The sequence below is a fragment of the Eufriesea mexicana genome, unplaced genomic scaffold, assembly GCF_001483705.2.
Source record: "Eufriesea mexicana isolate 0111107269 unplaced genomic scaffold, ASM148370v2 scaffold1837, whole genome shotgun sequence".
Lineage (NCBI taxonomy): Eukaryota > Metazoa > Arthropoda > Insecta > Hymenoptera > Apidae > Eufriesea > Eufriesea mexicana.
The window spans coordinates 497,455-516,612 of record NW_016909955.1 but is presented as its reverse complement, the minus strand read 5'-3'; positions in this window follow the sequence as shown (position 1 = coordinate 516,612).

Below are 19,158 nucleotides of genomic sequence, written 5' to 3'. Positions count from 1 at the left end.
CGAGAAATGAAGAAAAGGGTGAAACCGACAACAGACAGAAGCACGGAAGAAGAGAAACCGGTAGGATTAAGCGGGGAGCCGTGATCTCGAGTCTTCCTTCCCGTTTTTCTTTCTTCCATTCCTCTTTTCCCTTTTCACCGATCTAATTTTGATTTTCCTTTAACAAGGGTGAAACTGCTCAATCCCTCCTCGAACAAAGTAATCGAAACGTCTGCCGTCGTTTACACGCGCGAACGACGTAGTCCCGACGGGGGGAGGTGCGCGTAACGTTTAAAAGAAAGAAGAAATCGCATGCAGAAACGTAAGACGTAAAACGTAAGAAGTTCGGTGAAGTGCAAACAAAAGTAAAAACGGTTCGTCATTAATTATCGTAATAAAATAAAATAAAATAAAATAAAATACAATAAAATAAAATAATAATAATAATAATGATAATAATAATAATAATAATAACCGTAAGGGCAATAAAGTTAATAATAATAATAATAATAATAATAATAATAATAATCATATCGTATAATAATGCATCAATAAACAAACTTAATATTCTAATTATTGGTTAATGATTCGTCATCGTCCTTGATCGCTATCAATGGATCTTTTTCTTTACCTAGTCATTAATAATGGATAATTAATTAATTCATTAATTAAATTACACGTTGCTTGGATATGCACATACAGATATAAAGTCGTTTTTGGTCCCACCTAACTGCAAACATTATATTCGTACAATTTTTTTTTTTTCTTTTTTCGCATGGATCGCTTTACATGTATGCGTGTATGTAAGTAAGTGTTCCTGTGTGTAATGTAGGTGTTCGTTACGTGTGCCCAAGTTGCGAAAAACTATCCTTTAACTATCGGTAAAGCTGTCGTTTCTCGAAAATTTGTAATCGCGTATACACATGACAATGTTCCGTTGCCCATTTTAAATCGCCTTCTGCCTTTATCCTTTCTTTCGCGTTATCTTTATCCTTATTACCCTCTATTTACCTTAGTTCTCTCTATTTTCATGTTTTGCGGAACTCGTGATCGTTCCCTTCGGGCGGTCCGAAATAAGCAAAAGAAAGAAAAACGAAAAACCGATCGTACCAACGTCGCGACCGAGTGTGTGATCTGCCGTTTCGGAAACTTTCCTTCCGATATCGTACCTTCGTTTCGTTTCAAACGAAAATTTCATATCCTCCGTTTTCATCGATTTTCAATTTCTTCGAATTTTCTCTGCTCGTGTTGCCAATTCGCTTTAGTTTCCTTTCCCCGGCAATGAATGGACGCGTCGCTCGAGACATGTTACCGTTTATCGAACATGTCTTTCCGTACTTCTCCGACTATTTTCTTTTTTTCTTCCTTTCCTCAAAAGAAAAACTTTTTACAACTGGCATTTCGTTATGTTTTTCTTTTCCGTTTCTCTTTTTCATTTTTCTTTTTTTTTTTTTTTTTTCTTTTAAAATACGCTTAAGTTACCTAGTAACATTACTCTCACTAGATACATCGCCGTGCAAGGGGGAACGCGTTCGGCGACCGTTCTCCACCGGTCGGGCCCCGCCAATCTCTCTATCCCTCGAGAGGGAACTCGTGGACGCGTTCGTTTCAACGGCTCTCCTTCGCGATCCACCTTCCACCGCGATATTTTACAGCCAATCGAGATAATTTTTCCACGCGGGACCATTCTTCGCGGTACCGCCTCAATTATACCTAATTATTTAATCTTTCTCATTAAGGCTAGGTTACGCGAATTTTATTTTACACTTTCTCGCACGAATACTGGTTTATATCAGTCGCACATTTTTCCATCCGTCTGGTTATCCGTTATTACCGCAATTCGACGGGGTCTTACCGCGAAGGCTCCACCTCGTTCCACGCCTCTCGTGCGAGCTTCCATTTTTTCGCCATTTCCCCTCTCCTCGCGGTCTACGCATCGCTATCTCGGATCGCTACTTCGAATCGCTACCTCGAATCGCTATCCCGAGAAATGAATAACGGAGCCAACGCGAGAAGGCGCGATCGAGTTGCCGCAAAGAGGGATGCGTTGGAACCAGACTGTATGCGGGGTAATGCCAGTTGCACGCTTCCTCGGAGACGAATTTTACAACGGATCGAAGGAACCCGTGCGCTTCCGCTGATCGCGTTCGATCTAAATGCTAGGGAAATAAATGCCACGGCCCCGTGATCCGGCCGTTGTCGTATACATACGCGACCGAAAGGAAGAGTCGCGCGTCGCGTCGAAGAAATGCAACTCGGATTCGATGAGAAGGAATGTTGTGGCGACTCAGAGATAGAAGTGAAAGAAAGACAAGGCGTGAAAAAATGTGAAAGGGAAGCGCACGCTTTCCCATTCGTCTCTTCGTCCGCTATTCGGCGAGACGATCGATACGGCTTCGCGGAACGCGGAAGAATTGCTTTTCTCGATCGTTGTTAGTCACGATTGATTCGTTTCCGGAAGTCGTGCCAATCGGTCGATCGAACTTTCGCGTTGCATCGTTAACACATTTCAAACATTATAACCTCACAACCATTTTGATAACAATCAACCTTCAACAAAAGAGCGTCCTACTTCAAAGAATCTTTAAAAAATGCGTCAGCCCGCGAATCCACTACCAGCGCTGCGCGTCTCGCGTCGCTTTTCTTTCGCAATCGTTTCCACCCTCGCTTCCCTCCGTCGTTTCCGCCGCTAGCCGGAAGTCAATCCTGCCGGCTGACGTATCACATGTTTCAAAGCTGCGAACCACGTACTCGCGATTTGTTCGTCACTCGCCACTCTCATTCGCTCGCGATTCGCTCGAACGCGACTTAAAAGAATGCCCAAAGTATGTCTTTTTTTTTCGCTCAAGCTTCGATCTCGATCGCTCGCTGCGTTTGCAGCCGCTTCCGCGACTATCGGGGAGACGCGTGCGCGCCAACCTATCGAGCGATTTATCATCGACGATCGATCGCTGATAAACGACTGGCCGCGTGTCGCGGCTTCTACCAAAATCGTACACGCGTATCAGAATCGAAGCGTTCGATCCGCGAGATCGATCGCGGTCCGACAGTTTGCCGATTCGCTTGCAGAGTGAACGACGAGCGATCGTCGATAAATTTCCATCGGCTGTCCATCTACTACGATTACAATTAACAATCATCGAGCGAACTCGGTACGGTTGGTGCGCGCGGCCTTCCCGACTCACGTGTTCTCGATTCGTCGGGCAAATACCGATCCGCGAGGTCGATGAGATACGATCGTCTACGAGGCACGAGAATGTCTCCTTCCGTCTCGTACGAATCGCCGATCGCCTATCATCCACGTCGCGATCATCCTTGCCCGCGTTAAGTTCCGTAAACCAAGCGATCAACAGAAGTAACGTTTACTAATTGCACGATTTAAAATTCCATTTAAAACACGATTTAAAACTCCAGCGATACTCCTGATCGCGCTACGATTACGTACATCAACTCGATTCTCTATACAATTCGCGTATCCCGCGTCTCTCGCATGTTTGCAAATTTCTACGCACATGCGTTTCGCTCGACTGCTCACTGCTCGATCGAAGCGTATCGATATATTTCGTATGCGATACATTGGTCTAGCGTATTCGTAATTGCGTCTTTCGACGAAAAATTGGTCTATCGATGTACGATTGTAACGTGTGTTCTATATCCGTGTTCGTGTGTGTGTGTGTGTGTGTGTGTGTGTCGTTCCGCGTATCTCTTTTGTCGATTATACGAATAAATCGTAGGCGTATTTATCGCGTGGATATGCGTGTATGGACGCGTTTGCGCGTGTGTGTATGCATGTGTGTTTGCTGTAAAAGGTACAGATTTAGGTGTTCCGTCTCATGATCGATCCCGCTTGTGTTCCTTCAACGAGCTCTCCCGCATCGTATTTCGCGAAACGGGTGAAAAGGAAAAGCCTTGGAAACGAAAGAAGAAGAGATGCAAGCAACCGGCCGAAGAGTAAAATAGAGAATGGCTGCCTAGTTGGAAAAAAGGGCCGGTGATATTCGCTCGCACGTGGACGTAGGGCTACCGTGGACGAACTCAAAGACCCTCCCCCCCCCACCCCCCACCCCCCCGAGTTACGATCGAACGCGACGCCGTTGCTCGATTGCTCCTAGCGGCTCGCGATATTAATAATCGTCAACGAGATAATTAGCGACGCGTACACGGCGCGTAAGCGCGCGCGTGTCCTCTGCGCCGCTTCATATTTATCTATATATATATAGATATATTTATATGTATATATATATATAAACGACAGCGCCTACCGCCATAAGAATGACCGATAATCGATATATAATCATCGCGGTGTAAACAATAAATGGCGACACGTATATCGAGAGGTCTCGTATTTATATATATATCTATGTAACGCTTTGGACGCGCCTTAAACTCCTCCCTTTCGATACGAAACGATAATATATAACTGTAAAATCCATGTGGAATATAAAAAATATTCTCTTGACGTTTCCTACCTAACTATATGAAACACTGCGCTAAGACTGTATACTTCGTTACGAAACGTATATGCGCGCGCGCGCGTGTCTGTGTGTACGCGTGTACCTGTTTGCGTCCGTGTATGTACGTGCACGTCTGCGCGCGTGGGCGCGCCTGTGTGTATGTCCGCGCGTGCGCGCGCGTGTGTGTGTGTGTATGTGTATGTGTTCACGTTTACGCGTAGCTGTACGGGTGTCGTGTCTCCGATGTGTCGCGATATCTTCGTATTCGCGTGTAACGTAACGTGTATCCGCGCGCGCGCGCGTGCGTGTGTGTGTGTTTGTGTGTGCGTGCGTGTACGGGTGTCAGTGTCCGTGTGTCCGTGTACATGTTCCGTCAGCTTTACGTACGATCTTTCTGCTCGAGCTTACGCGAATGTGTTACGTCTAATAAGAGGCGAGGACAACCTGGGGTCCAGATTTCGACGTATACCTAACCGTAGCGCTTCGCTACTCGGGAATGCATCGATCGCCCGCTTCGAAATCTACCGTTCTTCCTTCCGTCACCAGACGCTCCGCGACCCGTTCACCCGTTTCAACGGGGGCCGTGGAATCGCGGAGAATGGCGGAAAATCGCGGAGAGTAGCGGAGAATCGCGGGGGAATGCCGGACCTTCGGCGCGCCTCGGCCCGTACAAAGAGGTTTCTTAATTCTACGAGATATGCCGCTGAACGAAATAGGGCTGAAACGGAAGGAGAGGGAGGGCTAGCGGACAAGGGCAGGGATACAAAGGGGTAGAACGTAGAGATACGCGGCCGGACTCGGATCCGGTCGCGGAAAAGGTACTACGAAGAAGATCGTTACTCTTAACCGCGTGCAAAAGTTTACCTGTGTTACACTTGCATTGTACTTGACGAGCGATTACGAGAAAGGGACGAGATGAGACAAGAGAGAGAGAGAGAGAGAGAGAGAGAGAGAGAGAGAGAGAGAGAGAGAAAGAGAGAGAAATGAAACTTAACGTCGGCTACGGTTTCGCGGGGATATCGACGACGGTCGACCGTGAACCGGTCGACATGAGCGTCGAAAATACACCGTACATGTCGATACACTGGAAACTTAGCGTCTCTATACAGAGGGCTACCTAAGAAATAAGCTTCCGGCAGGCGAGATTTAAACGATACGCCGCGCCGTCCGAAACACGCCTGCGCGAAAGCGTCCACGGTTTCTAACGTTCCTTTCATCTTTTTTTTTTTTTTTTTTTTTTCTTTTTCTTTCTCCGTTTACCTTACGAGACATTATAAGACTGGCTCTGTTGCGATTAGACGAGTGTTCAACGAGTGTATTTGGGAAACAGGGATTGCCGTTGCAATTGCGATTTTCTTTTATCCTCTGATCTTTGCCCGTTTTAATCGCGTTTCGTGCGCGTTTTACTCGCGACATATCCCAAATAAAAGAGATACAGCGGATGATACGGCCGATGATATACCGTTCCGTGCGGACGAACCTCAGGAGAGCGTTCTCGTGGTGGAGAAGAAGGACGCTCGTCGAACGACGCGTTCGATCGTACGCCGGACGAACGTCGAGCGAGCGTTCGACGAGGGTCGTCTGGGCGATTTTCACGGATTCTTGAAAAGGAGAACCCAGTCGTTGAAAACTCGATGAAGGAAAAACAATGTTCCGGGGTAGTTGGGTTGGTAATCGTGTCGCAATCGCAGCAATGTGGTGATCCGATGTGTACGTGTGTGTCGGTTTACAGAAAGTGATGCATATGTTCTACGCGGTATGTACAAGGTTGATTTCTATCCGACGATCGGCAAACACCGCGTCGGTGTTTGCGCGATTTATGCCCAAATTAGATATACAGTTGATTAAACGATGGTCTCGCGCCTTCGCCGTGGCAAAGCAGCGCGAAGAGACGATCGCGAGCCGTCTGTTTCGCGCGCGAAACTCTGTCGGCCATCTTTGCACGTACGCATGCATACGTGTGTAGCAAAGTAGAGAAGCTACGGAACGAAGATTTACGCGGAATGTGTCTCATCTTCGCTTTTCCACGCGCGATTCACTCGTTAAACTCCTCGTCACTGGCAAGTCGATATACCGTGTGAATGAATGCCCTGTTTGCCGATGGTAAATCCCCAATTAATTTCGCTGTCCTCGGTCCAACGAAAGAGAAAATAAGGGGAAATTCGCGTGTCGCGTTTCATCATGGACGAAACGGGCATGCGCGATATCCACGAGGCTCCTTTCCACTCGAATCGATCGATATTTCTCTTTTCCGAGTTACGCGATCGTTCCAACGTCCGTCGTTCTTCCGGCGATCGTCTGTGCTCGTTCGAGCATCGCTAGCTAAACAGCAGAATTTTTCTTCCTCTTTTCTTCCAGGGGGCGTAGATGGGGGGTGGGGGTGTAGAAACGAGGCCGGGGGAACAAATGCGGCGCGGAATGATGGTGGAATGATCGATATACCGGGAAGAACGATCGATTTCCCTACTTCCATTTTTCTTCCCGTTCTCTCGATTTTCATGCACGCACGCGGCCAAAGGATTACTCGCGACGGTAAGAGGAAAAATAGCGTTGTTAGGTTCCCGGTGGAAACCCGATGAAAAAGATTTAAGCGATCGAGGCGTGGAGAATAACCCGAAGAACAATCGATAACGGAGGCTGGAATAATCGGTGCTCTTTGAAGCTTTCCTCTTTGCAGCCGTGCACGCGTATTACTCGACCGTTTCTCTCTGTTCTCGAGAGCTGTAAGTACTTTGAACGAAAAGAACGGCGCGCGATAAAAGAAGAAACTCGATAGAGCTAGAAGAAAACGGTAGATTCGTAGAAGAAACTAACGACGAATGGGAGGTGTTGGCGGCCCCGGAGGCGCGATAAGAAACGGAAGTAATCTACGACAAAAGTAACAAGAAACAAAAGATTACGAATTGCACTTGGGTCGGTCTCAGGCTCGCAGGCCTCGCGTTAATTAAAAAGTATAAAAAACATGCTACGATAAAAAACGTAGGTATATTTAAGAAAATTGATCGTAGTTGGTGCGTTTTCGCTTGAAACTTAACCAATACGTAACGATGATGATTCACGATGACGATGATGGCGACGAATGCGGTGACGGCTATGAGAATAATAATAAAAGTGAGGATGACGCGGGCTACGAGGGCGCGCAGGGGTGTCGATGATAACGATATCGATGATGACGATAATGAGAACGACGGTGAGGAGGATGACGGTGATGACAATGACGATAAGTACTACGTAGATTAGCCTATTAACAAACGCACGATCGTGTTCGCGTTAACGCAGACACGCCCACCTACGAACACGCGCGGATACATGCTTCCCTTGCTACCTATATTTACGAGTGATGTAAGTTTTTTAAAGGCTTGCCAACTAACTAATATTCTTGCAACGTAATTCTAGACGGCACTACTAATAGAGATATTATTTATAACGATAATGATAACACGTAAACGCGTCCGTGCGCGCGCGTGCCTGCGCTAGCCCGCGAACGCATGCCCGTCGAATTCATAGACGCTCGCATTCCTAACAACGGTAGTAGTGGTAGTAATAGTAATAATAATAATAATAATAATAATAAGAATAAGAATAAGAATAATGATGATAATAATAATAATAATATAGCGACAATAACTCTACTAATCATAGCGATAATAAAAATAAAAACGTAACTATCAAAGTTAATAAAAATATTACTCTTAATCATCAGAATGATAATAATAATAATCATAATGATAATGATAATGACAATAATAATTAATAATTGATAATTAATAATAATAATGACAAACGTAACAGCAACTAATACGAGTAATTAAATCAATGAGTCTCGTCGTTAGCGTATAAGAGCTAAGCGGAACAAGCGCTTCGTTATACGACGATAATCGTCGTAATTAGAAATATTCGTCGGAACGATTAAGTATGCCCTATTACGATCGATCGTCGTCGACCAGCGGATACGGATCAACGGCAAGGCGGCTCGCTTTCGCGTCGACGTTTCTTTCTCGCGGCCATTCGGAAAAACGGAAACGGCGAAGAAAAGGCGCGGCGCGCCGTCTTCGAAGCTTGGACGCGTAGCAAGAGAGAGAGAGCACTCGATTAAAAGGGGCTTTCGTAGGGGAAATCCGCGACGAAGCGGACTCGGACCTCGTGTCGTTACGCCACCCCGCCCCCCCTCCCCCCGGTTCCTTATTTTCTCTTCGAGATCCGTTCTGATCGGTCTTTCCCTGTCGAGGGGCTCGCTCGAAGGGTCCCGCGCGTCTTTCTCACAGCCTCGCCACGCGGTCTCGTTCAACGGATACGAAACGTCTCCCTCCGCGCTGCTTTCCGACGATCCACCAACGACGATTATCGCAAAATCTCGCGTTCCCTCTATATTTTCTTTTTTTTTTTCTTTTTTTTTTAAGAGCATTTGTCATCTTGTCCTTAGAGCTAAGAATATTCATATTTCTGCCTCTCCTGCTTCATCGGCTTCTGCTTCCTCTCACCTCATCATCCTCCTCTTCCTCCTTTAAGTCTCATTTACTCCGTCAGCAAGATGCATACTACTTCGGTTGTAGCAAAAACTTTGTTGGATAAAATAGTTTTATTTTTTTTTTTTTTTTGCTTTTTCTTTTTTTATGTTTTTTGCATTGCTCTTCGTGGCATCTGCGTTTGCGTTGATCACTGTTGGATAATATGAGATGTATAGATTTAGTAGCTGTACTTGTAAACTCGGATGCACGGCGATCGTTGCGAGGCGTCGCGGCGCGACGATCTCGCGATCGCGACGTGCCCTGTTCAGACAGAGAGAGATGTCTATTGTTGCTGCTTGTGTGTTGCCGGTTGCGTTGTTGTCGGTGCCCGGGCGAGTATGCAACCCGCGGCACGCGCAGGGAAACGATCGGACGTTCGCGACGCCATGTGATCGGTGTTTCGCCGGTCGAGAAGACACCGGATGAATCTCGTTCCGTGCCTCGCCGCTGCCTCCTCCTTTCGTGGATCCGATCCACGGCGAACGCGCCAACGAATCGCGCCAATATTCCTCGCAACGACGCGAGTACGATCGCGACGAATCCGTTGGACGCTGCTCGAACGTGTAAAGGATAGGCGCGAGCACGCGGAATCGCAATGGCGTCCGTCACGAACGCACCCCGCTTTGAACTGTAAGGAGACGACTGGTATCGGGAGGCTGCAATATTGTTGTAGCTGTATGTAGAAAGCAGACTGCGTGTATTGTTAAACTTCTGGTGTTCGTTTAGCGTGTCACTGAGTGTGCGTGTGTGGTCGGAAATGCGGGTGAATTTTCAAATTGCGTTTGCCATAGGTTGTCCGGAGGGGTTGTTCGTGTGGATGGATGACGATCTGTCCAATGGGATTTCGGTGCGGAGGGATCGGAGCGTGGGGATTTTAGATCCGGTTGGATTCTCAACTTTTTTTTGCTTTTTTTTTCTTTGTCTTCTTGTCCTTAATTACCTCTTTCGCTTTCGATCGGTTACTTTAAACTTTAAAAACTTTGTAGCGCATCGGAACGTGCCCGACCTCGCCGGGAGTTTCGGCGGGACGCGCGCACGCTGATCGTCGAGGCTGGAACGCGACTCTCGTGCCGGGGCTCGAAGGTGAACAAAGAGAGAGAGAGAGAGAGAGAGAGAGAAAAAAACAAAAAAAAGAGAAAAAAATAGAAAAAAAGGCGAGAAAAAAAAGACGGAAGAAAAAAAAAATATATAGAAAACGCGAACACGGTGAGCTTCTCGAAGAGGTCTCTCGTATACGTAACGCGTCGCTCGGACGTGTCTTTTGATTAATTCACCGGCAGTTCAGCGTACTTGGTCCGTAACTAGTTGGTCGTACTTTGAATTTCCGGTGCGTGTGATTTCAGAGTGATTTTGGTACAGACAGATTTGATTGAAGCACCGCGAGCTACCACCGTCGCGTTCCGACGTTCGAGGGTTCGTTAACGAGCCGATTTAACCAATCGTTTCAACGCGACGCTAATGTCTCCAATTACGGTAATTACACGGTGATACGATCGATGCCTTTCGTGGTGGCTCGCGAGATAGTCGCGAGACGAATCTCGATGGATCGCGCTGAAAGGATTTGTTTCGTCTCGATTGGTACCCGGTTCCTTCGAGCGCCCGGTCCGATGCTTTCCCGCCTTGACGCGTTTTGCTCGGCGAGGTCGGGCTTACACAGCGACGATATAGAAAAACGAAAAGAAACGAAACAACACGATATACAAACAACTAAAGCGCCAAACTACGAGTACTACCGGTGCTAACTACGTAGTACCAGCGCCATTTTCCTAACGCCTACTAGTCGAAAAGTCTAGGCATAGCCAGTGTCGAGACCTACCGCCTCCGATCTGGCCCGCCACCTTCGCGGAAATGAGATCCGCGACCGACGAGGACGCATCGCTCTAGCCGCAAACAAGACCGACTCAGTTCGCTTCTTAAACCTCGAAATAGGAACATGAAAGTAATTTCGATTCGTATATGGAACAAGAAGTAATTGTACTTTAAAGAATACATCACCTTTTGATGGACGAATAATACCTTTGTTTAACGAACTTCGTTTTCACCCATTAACGCTCCAACGGACGCAGCAGCGATCGCGCGCTTTCTTTTTTCTTTCTTTTTCCTCCTACTTTTTTTTTTCTTCTTCTTCCTTTCTTTTGTTTTTTTTTTTGTTTCTTTTTCCCTCGTTTCTTTTTTTCGACTTTTTCCCCGCTTCTCTTTCACCCGCAGTTGCCCCCTTCCCCGTCTGATAATCGTCGAATCCAGCGAACCGATTAGTTACCCGTGCAGTTAGTCGATGCCGGCGAATCGCGCAACACGATGGAAAATATTCGATAAAGGTTGAATGAAAATCCCGATAGCATCTAAAGTTTTACCGAGCACCGACCGATCGCAGCTGTCTCTCCGCGGGCGTCGAATCGAAGAGCACCCATCGCCCGTGGCGGCGGCGCGCGTAAATCTTATCTCGCGCTTTGCCGGCGCGCGCGTGGTCTTTTCGCACCGGCGCGAGATAAACCGTCGCTACAACGTGCTCGAGAATGAAAAAAGATCTTTACAGTGGCAGCGAGAACGGATGATTTCGCGTAGCTCGTTCATTCCCAGCTGTCGCGAGAGAGCTCTGCAAAGAAATCGCTGTCAGTCGCAATACGAGGAGGCTCCGCGATTCGGGCTGATGTCGGAGGCGTGGTCGAGCACTGGCTTTCCCGTCTTTGCCATTCTCGCGCACAAATCTTCCGATTTTTTTCATCGTATATCTATCTACCTATCTATTTAGCTTCCTTCCCTAGCGCGTGCACCTCGTGCACGAGATCGCGAAACGCGATCCTGCACGCGGCTCACGCGCTTACGCGTTAGAAGTTTCCATAATTATATCGGTGTCTAGAGCCGGACGTCGAATCGACGCGCCTCGTCGACTTGTTCGCCCATTGAACACAAATCGGTAAGTTCCAGCGTTGCGTCGCGTCACGTCGCGTCGGTCAGCGTATACGAATTCGCGGAAGATCGTTCCACCGCTTCAGGGACGACTTCTCGCCTTTTAGAGTCATTGTATGACTAGAGCCTACGAATTACGAGCTTATTAAAGCCAATTAGAAAGGTACCAAGTTTTCGACCGTCGACGGACCAAACCATCTCGGTTTCTACGTTGGTTCAGGCGGTAATTTCTCTACTCGCTTTCCGCCTTTTTCGATCCTCCATCGAACGCGTCCTTTCTCCTCTCTTTCTTTTTTTCCGCTTTTTTTTTTTTTTCTTTTTTTTTTTTTTTTTTTTTTTTTTTTTGTCTTATTCCTTTTACTCGTCGTTTTTGGCTTTCTCTCTTCGATCGCGTCGATCGAAGAACGTTCGAAAAACACCGGGAAAAGCTGATGAAAGCGAATCAAAGCTGACAGCGTGTCGCGTATTCGCGGGAAAATCGATCAAACATCGAAGTGGATCGAGGAATGCTCGAGAAAAAGACGCGTCCGTTCGAAGATGATGAAAATGGCGTATCATACTTTCGTCGTCGAATCGACGTCGGCTGTTTCTTGAAGTGTATGCGAGTACGTGTACGTGTCTCTTGTAACGTGGTCACGTGTACGTGGGCGAGTGTACGTGTGCGTGTGTGTGTGTGTGTGTGTTGCGTACGTGTATCCTTATGTGAACGACAGGCCAGCTCTTCGTTGATCACGAAAATCCCAACATTCGAGAATGCGTGAATTGAAAATAGAATTTAAAAACACGGTAACCTAGCGCGTAACAGTTCGTTTTCTTCATTTTTCTTCGACGTCTGTTGACGTGTACGTGTGTGGAAGTGTGAATGCGTGTCGAAGAGTGTTTCGCGTGTGGTGTTAGCGAGAGTGTATTGTTCGTGTGTGGTGTCAGTGTACCTAATTGCACTTATTCGACAAAACGGAACGTAAAAATGAACGCAAGATGGCGGCCGGACGGCCCTGGAACGTATACGGAGGTAATATACTTTTAAAATTTAGCTTAAAAGTCGCCCATCTCTATTTTTTCCCCCTTTTCTTTTTTTTTTTTCTTTTCTTTTTTGTTGCCTCTGTCCTGTTCACTGCCTCCTGACTTTAAAGTAACCCCACCATCGAACTAAAACTTCAGTTTGCTGCTACGGTATTACATTCGTCGTTCGTTCTGTTGCGAGTCGTAAAAACGTAACGTCGAAACTTAGGCACAATTTGGAACTGTTTAGACCATTTCTACACGACCCCACTCCGATGGAGTTCGCGCGTTTTCCGAGTCGAAGAAAGTTGATTGGCCGATGGCGAATCGATGTACCATCCAGTTTTCCGCGTTAAATCCTAACGTCCGTTAACCGATGTCGGTTTCGACATTTTCATCCGAATTAATTCCGTTAATTGATCCGAGGAAAGAAAAAAGAGATAGAGAAAAGAAACAAGAGAAAGAAAAATAATCGTCTAGAGCGTTCCATCCATGTTAAACGGCCATCCAATTTTGTTTCGGGACATCGAAACACGCGAACATCCCCTACGCAAACCATACCAAACGTGACGATACTCTGTGAGGTAGCTGACATTGAGCCGTTTCAGGGCCAATCGGACCAAATCTTCCAGTTTTTGCAAACTCCAAGCACCCGAAAGTATTCCCGCTGCTCGCTGTTACGCGAGACAGACGGATATCGCGAAAAAGAGAAAGAAACGATAAACGCGTAGAATTTTGACGATCGAGAATAATACGAAAGGTCTTCTTCGAGCGGAAAATTTACTCCCCTCCTTCTCGTTCTTTTGTCCCCGACACGACGTTGTAATAAGGTACGAAAAGGAGTCCGCGTCGGTAATGGAACGTCGTGTACGAAACAGCAGAAAAAACGCGAAAGCAACGAAAATAGAAAGCGACAATGAAGAAAACGAGAATCTTTGGGCCCGACTTTCCGAGCAATGCCCGCCATCTTGGTCCCGTCTGACCACCGGTGTGGATAAACGTAATCTCGCGATCTCGCTTCTCCCGTATTTGTTTCCTTTTGGTTTCTTTTGTTTGTTTGTTTGTTGGCTTTCAATTCGCTCTCTCTTACTCGTCATTTTGTCTCCACACACCGTAATTACAATAGTATTTGTTTTTTTCTTTATATCCGTAATCTTACACATATACACTAGCTGGTTACAATAATTTGTGAAAAATATACATCAAAATTTTGTTACTTTTTACATCACAGATATTTTAATATAATATATCTTCTTTTAATTCTTAAAGATTTCTTTTCCTCCCCGTTTTCGACCAATCCGTCTCTCGCCGGATCGTTTTAGCGTATCGCCCGCGACGTAGAAGGAGACGGCCGGAAATCTGCGAACGTTCCCCGATTCTCGGGTTGCGTATTCGCTTTCGCGGGAACGAATTTTTCACGAATACCTTTTCGCGTGAACAAAAGCCGCGAGATCCGAATTGAAATTTCGTCTACGATTTTTCCCAGCCGATTCTACGACACTCTGGCTCCGGTCGCCGGTACCGTGTTCTCTCATTTCGTGCACAAACTGCGCGCTTCACGTTCTAATCCCGCCGTCTCCCTCGAAGAAAAAAAAGAAAACGTAAATCGACACTTTTTCTCTACAGTCGCGTTCGCAACGATATCTGCCCTAGCCTATGCTACCCTCGTTAATCGCCCTGATACTCGCCGCGAGTAGAGCCGCGTTTATACTTTAGAAACGAATTTCGATATCGCGAATTTCCCTAATACCCCCCCTACCGATAACCAATCCACGGATCTCGTCCGAACACCGATAATGTTTCAAATCACAGAACGTTGTCCAATTAATTCTTACGAGAATATTCTTGCTTGCCCGCAAAAATAGAGAAGCGTCCCTTTTAGAAAACCTGTTCCCTCTTCTTTTTCATTTTTCTTTTCCTTTCTTTTTTGCCCCTCGATGCCAATCGTTCCCCGTCGTCGTTCCGTCAGACGCCGGGGAAAAGGAGGTCCGAATACTGCTAGCCGAAAACGGAACGTTTCGGGCTCGTTAATCGAAATCGCTGTGGCAGACACGTTGACGCGACTGTGTCACTGGGAAATCATTATACGGCAGCCTCGTTAATTACGCCGTTAGCGCCGATCGTCCCAATTGTCGCGATTCAATCGTCCCGTTCTGAGCGAACGCGGACGAGACTCGTAGCTCTCGCGTATCTAATTTGAGCAGGAGCCGAGGCTGTCGTCGTCGAGTCAGAAATTTCCTCTTTCACCCCCTCAACCTCGCGAATCAATCCTATGCGACAAGTCCGCGATTATTACTTTTGATTATCGTCTCGGTGTATAGCTCGAAATCTTATTGTGCGTTGAATCGTCGAATCGAGAGTAACGAAAAATTTATTCCATTTTTCCCCCCTACTTTTTATCCGTTTATTTTTCCTTTTTTTTCCCCCTTTTTTCTTCTTTTCGTCTTCGTCCGGGACGAAGCGCGCGCACGCGCGCGCGCGTGTGTGTGTGTGTGTGTGTGTGTGTTCGAAAGAGCGAAAACGAGGTTTTCGCGCGCGAAAAGGTCTCTCCGACGGGAGATTTGTCCGGGAACTTTTTGCACGGTGATCGCGAGGATCGCGAAAAATCGAGGTGACAACGTGGCGGCCGATCTCGCGGACGCGGTTCTAATCTCGCCGCTGCTCCTCTCGTTCCCCTAGGTTGTAAAAGCCGCGGAATGTAACCCGCGCGAACCGCACAGGGGGGGTGTATCGACGACGACGGATATCGACTCCTGGTTTTAGAGAACGCGTGCAGAACGTCGCGACGTATACTTTTTTTTCGTAACTGTAATTGAATTAACGACAATCATAATTTACGCACGTTTTACAATCATCCGCACGATAAATATCCATTTTTCACATCTAACGATAAATCTTTCGTAAAGGGTATATCGGGAGTCCCTTTTATCTAGAGAAACGGGGCGGCGGGGGGGGAAAACGGGGAAAGGGAGGACGGGGCGAAGAGAAGGGGGTGAAGAGGAAGAGGAAGCAGGAAAAGAAGGCGATAGTTGGAACGAGTGTAAGATATATCCTTCCCCTTTCTTTTGGTGTAGTGCCTGGCGAATGTTTAGAAAAAGGTATCCTTTTTTTTCTTTCGAGGTATCGTGTAGGTAAGATCACACCGAACAATTTACACTTTGACGCGAAGCGGGTAGTCGGCTGGTGAGTGATTAAAAAGGGGGTGAGTTAGTGGGTAGAGGGTAGAAGGAAGGTTTTAATTTACGTTTACACACAATCATGATTAGTGCTTGCTTTTCGCTTGTGTTTTCTGCTGTTCAGCTTCGTATTTTTTTTTTTTCTTTTTTTTTCGTTAACCCTAAGGAGACCTTAACGTTTACACTCAATAACTTGATTTTTTTTTTTTTTTTTTTTTCTTTTTTTTTCGTTAACCCTAAGGAGACCTTAACGTTTACACTCAATAACTTGATTTTTTTTTTTTTTTTTTTTTCTTTTTTTTTCGTTAACCCTAAGGAGACCTTAACGTTTACACTCAATAACTTGATTTTTTTTTTTTTTTTTTTATTCCGACGCGCTTCTCTGCGTGGGTGCGTTTCACCCTCCCTTCCCTTTAGAGTTACTCCTTAATTCACGGTTTTTTTGCTTTAAGTTTAGGGTAAATTTTAAGTTTAGTTCCAAAAAACACCGAGAGAGTAGCCTTGCTTACACGATTTACTTTTTTTTTTTTTTCGTAAGGTATAATTTTTTTTGCGTTAGTAAGGAATTTTTGCTTTTTTTAAAACACCGAACATACATGCCTTATACTTTATGTACAGCCTAGAGTCTTTCAGTCGTTACTTTACTTAAAGAGAGTCATGAGATGAGTGCGTGAATTATCCTTTCGTTTCCTCTGTCCTCGTCCTTTTAGAATCAGAACTGTGAATCCTCCTCGACACGCGAGAAAGACGGAAAATCGTGGCCCGCGGTGTACCTACGCGCCGAACGTCACGCTATTTTCCTCGCGTGGTTCGTATCTACGCGTGTTTGGCTAACGAGTCGTTCTGCTTCGAATTCGCTGCTTTCATTGATTTCGTCTTGGTCCAACGTCCTGCTCGGCTACTACAACTAGCGAAACGACGAAATCACCACTTTTTTGCTTTTTTCTTTTTCAACGTGTTCATCTATATAGTCAAGGATCTCCTGTCGAACGGAATTCTAATCTGAAATACGAGAAGATACCTCGATAGTCGCGCGCACGACGCTTATGGATAACCTGCGAAAAAATTAGTCAAAAGAGGAGGGACTGGCGTTCTTCGTGTCGTCGCTCACCGCAACCGAAACGATCGCGACAATGATTAATACACACTTTCCTACTACTCAACGATGCGACTGATCCTTGCAAATTAGACAACTCTCTAAAATTTGCTAACGTTGTCGTCGTGGTCGGTCGTGGTCGGTCGTGGTCGTCGTGGTCGTCGTCGTCGAAACGATCGATAAAAGCTTTAAAAATTCGTTTAATCCCTGAAAAAAGTACCAGTGAACCGTAGCGCAACGTACTTGTTCAATTGAAATTTCTAAATTCCCTTAAAAATCATACCGGCCGATTCATTTTTTGTCGCGCACAAATTTCATCTAATTTTCCTACGTTTTCTTCCACGCTAGAAGGAAAACACCATCGAGATACAGTCGTGAGTTCGTAGAAAAAGTCAGACAGGAAGAAACTAATGTTCGATCATTCGAAACGTTGTACACGTTTCTCCTCTTCTCCTCTACCTTTATTTCCCCCCCGAAATTTGTCGTACGCCGTTTCGATTATCAATCATGCAAATGGACCTTCCAGAAGAGATAGAACAAAACCGATTCTTCTAGAAGCGACTGGATGTTTTCCTCGTGAAGAAATTCTACGAACGCCGCCATTGCAGCTGTGCTTGTCTTTCTCTACGCGATAGAAAATTTGCATTCGTATCAAAATGTGGGCGTTGCCGCGCGTAAGAAAAAATTTTGCACCTCGGTAGAAAGAAGAACCGAGTGAAGAGCAAGCGCGCGCCTATACACGTAGCAAACCTCTTTTTCATAGAAATGCCTTATATACATCTACGCGCTTCCCTTTTTAACGTTTCCTCTTTTTCCTCCTACGTTTCTCCATTTTTATTCCGTTGGAGCAGAACGATTTTCGCCGATGATGGGATCGAGTCCGCGGAGACTCGATCATTTTCTTCCTACTTTTCTTTTCATCCTTTTCTCCTTTTTTTTTTTTTCATATTTTTTACTAATTTTTTTCCTCGTCATTTCTCCGGCACAATTTTCCCCAAGGTTTCGCGACTTAACGCGTACTAACATCCCCGTTGATATCTCGAATTGGCTAAGAACCATCGAACACGTTTCCTCATCGATGAAGACCGTCCCTTACTTTTCGTCTAAACAGCTTATTCCCCTGCCACCCTTCCATTCTTTATCCCTCTTTTTCGAGCGACCCGTTTGAGAGGGGGGACGCGTTTCTACCGAACGCCAGCCTCGAAATAACCGAGATTAGAGAAATATTGTCGCCTTATGAAAAAACGTCATCTATACGCGCGCCAACAAAAGTCTTGGCTCGTTCTCGTTTCGCATACGTTCGTAATGACCAAAAATATATGTATATATATATATATATAATATATCATTCCTTATATAATTATGTTGCTCCTTACGAGTTAAGTAATGTTAGTAGTAGGTAATAAATTTGCATTAGGTAGTTTTACATCGATAGAGGAAAAAATACGTTGTTGCGTCGGCATTTTTGTTCGTGTTCTCCTCTCGCGCGTTCAAAAGTCTATCGGCCAACGGTTTTCGCGCGCGTTGTCGGCCGGACAACCCTGCAGAATTTCATCGCGCGCTCCTACCCAACGCGTATTTTTCCTACGGACGCGTGCACGCGCGGGACTGTTTACGTGCTGCTGCTGCCGCCGCCGCTGCTGCTGCCGCTGCCGCCGCTGCTGCTGCTGCTGCCGCTATTGCTGCTGCTATTGCTGCTGCTGCTGCTGCTGCTGCTGCTGCTGCTGCCGCCGCTGCTGCCGCTGCTGCTGCTGCTGCTGCTGCTACTACTCGTCTGTTCCCCGTTTTGTATTTACGTCGGGATATCGCATAGATCACCCTGCGTACGGCACACCGTACACCGGTCCTTTTGCGTACCCGACGACGGTGTCAGAGGCGTCCATGTACGTACGTGTGAGAGTGTATTACCGAGCGAATGTACAACTATCTGCGTGTCTCTGTGAATTGGCATGTGTGTGACCAAGTGTGTGTTCGTGTATGCATTCGGTACAATAACATTGCATCGTGTCTTGTATTCGTTTCTTGCGTTTTCT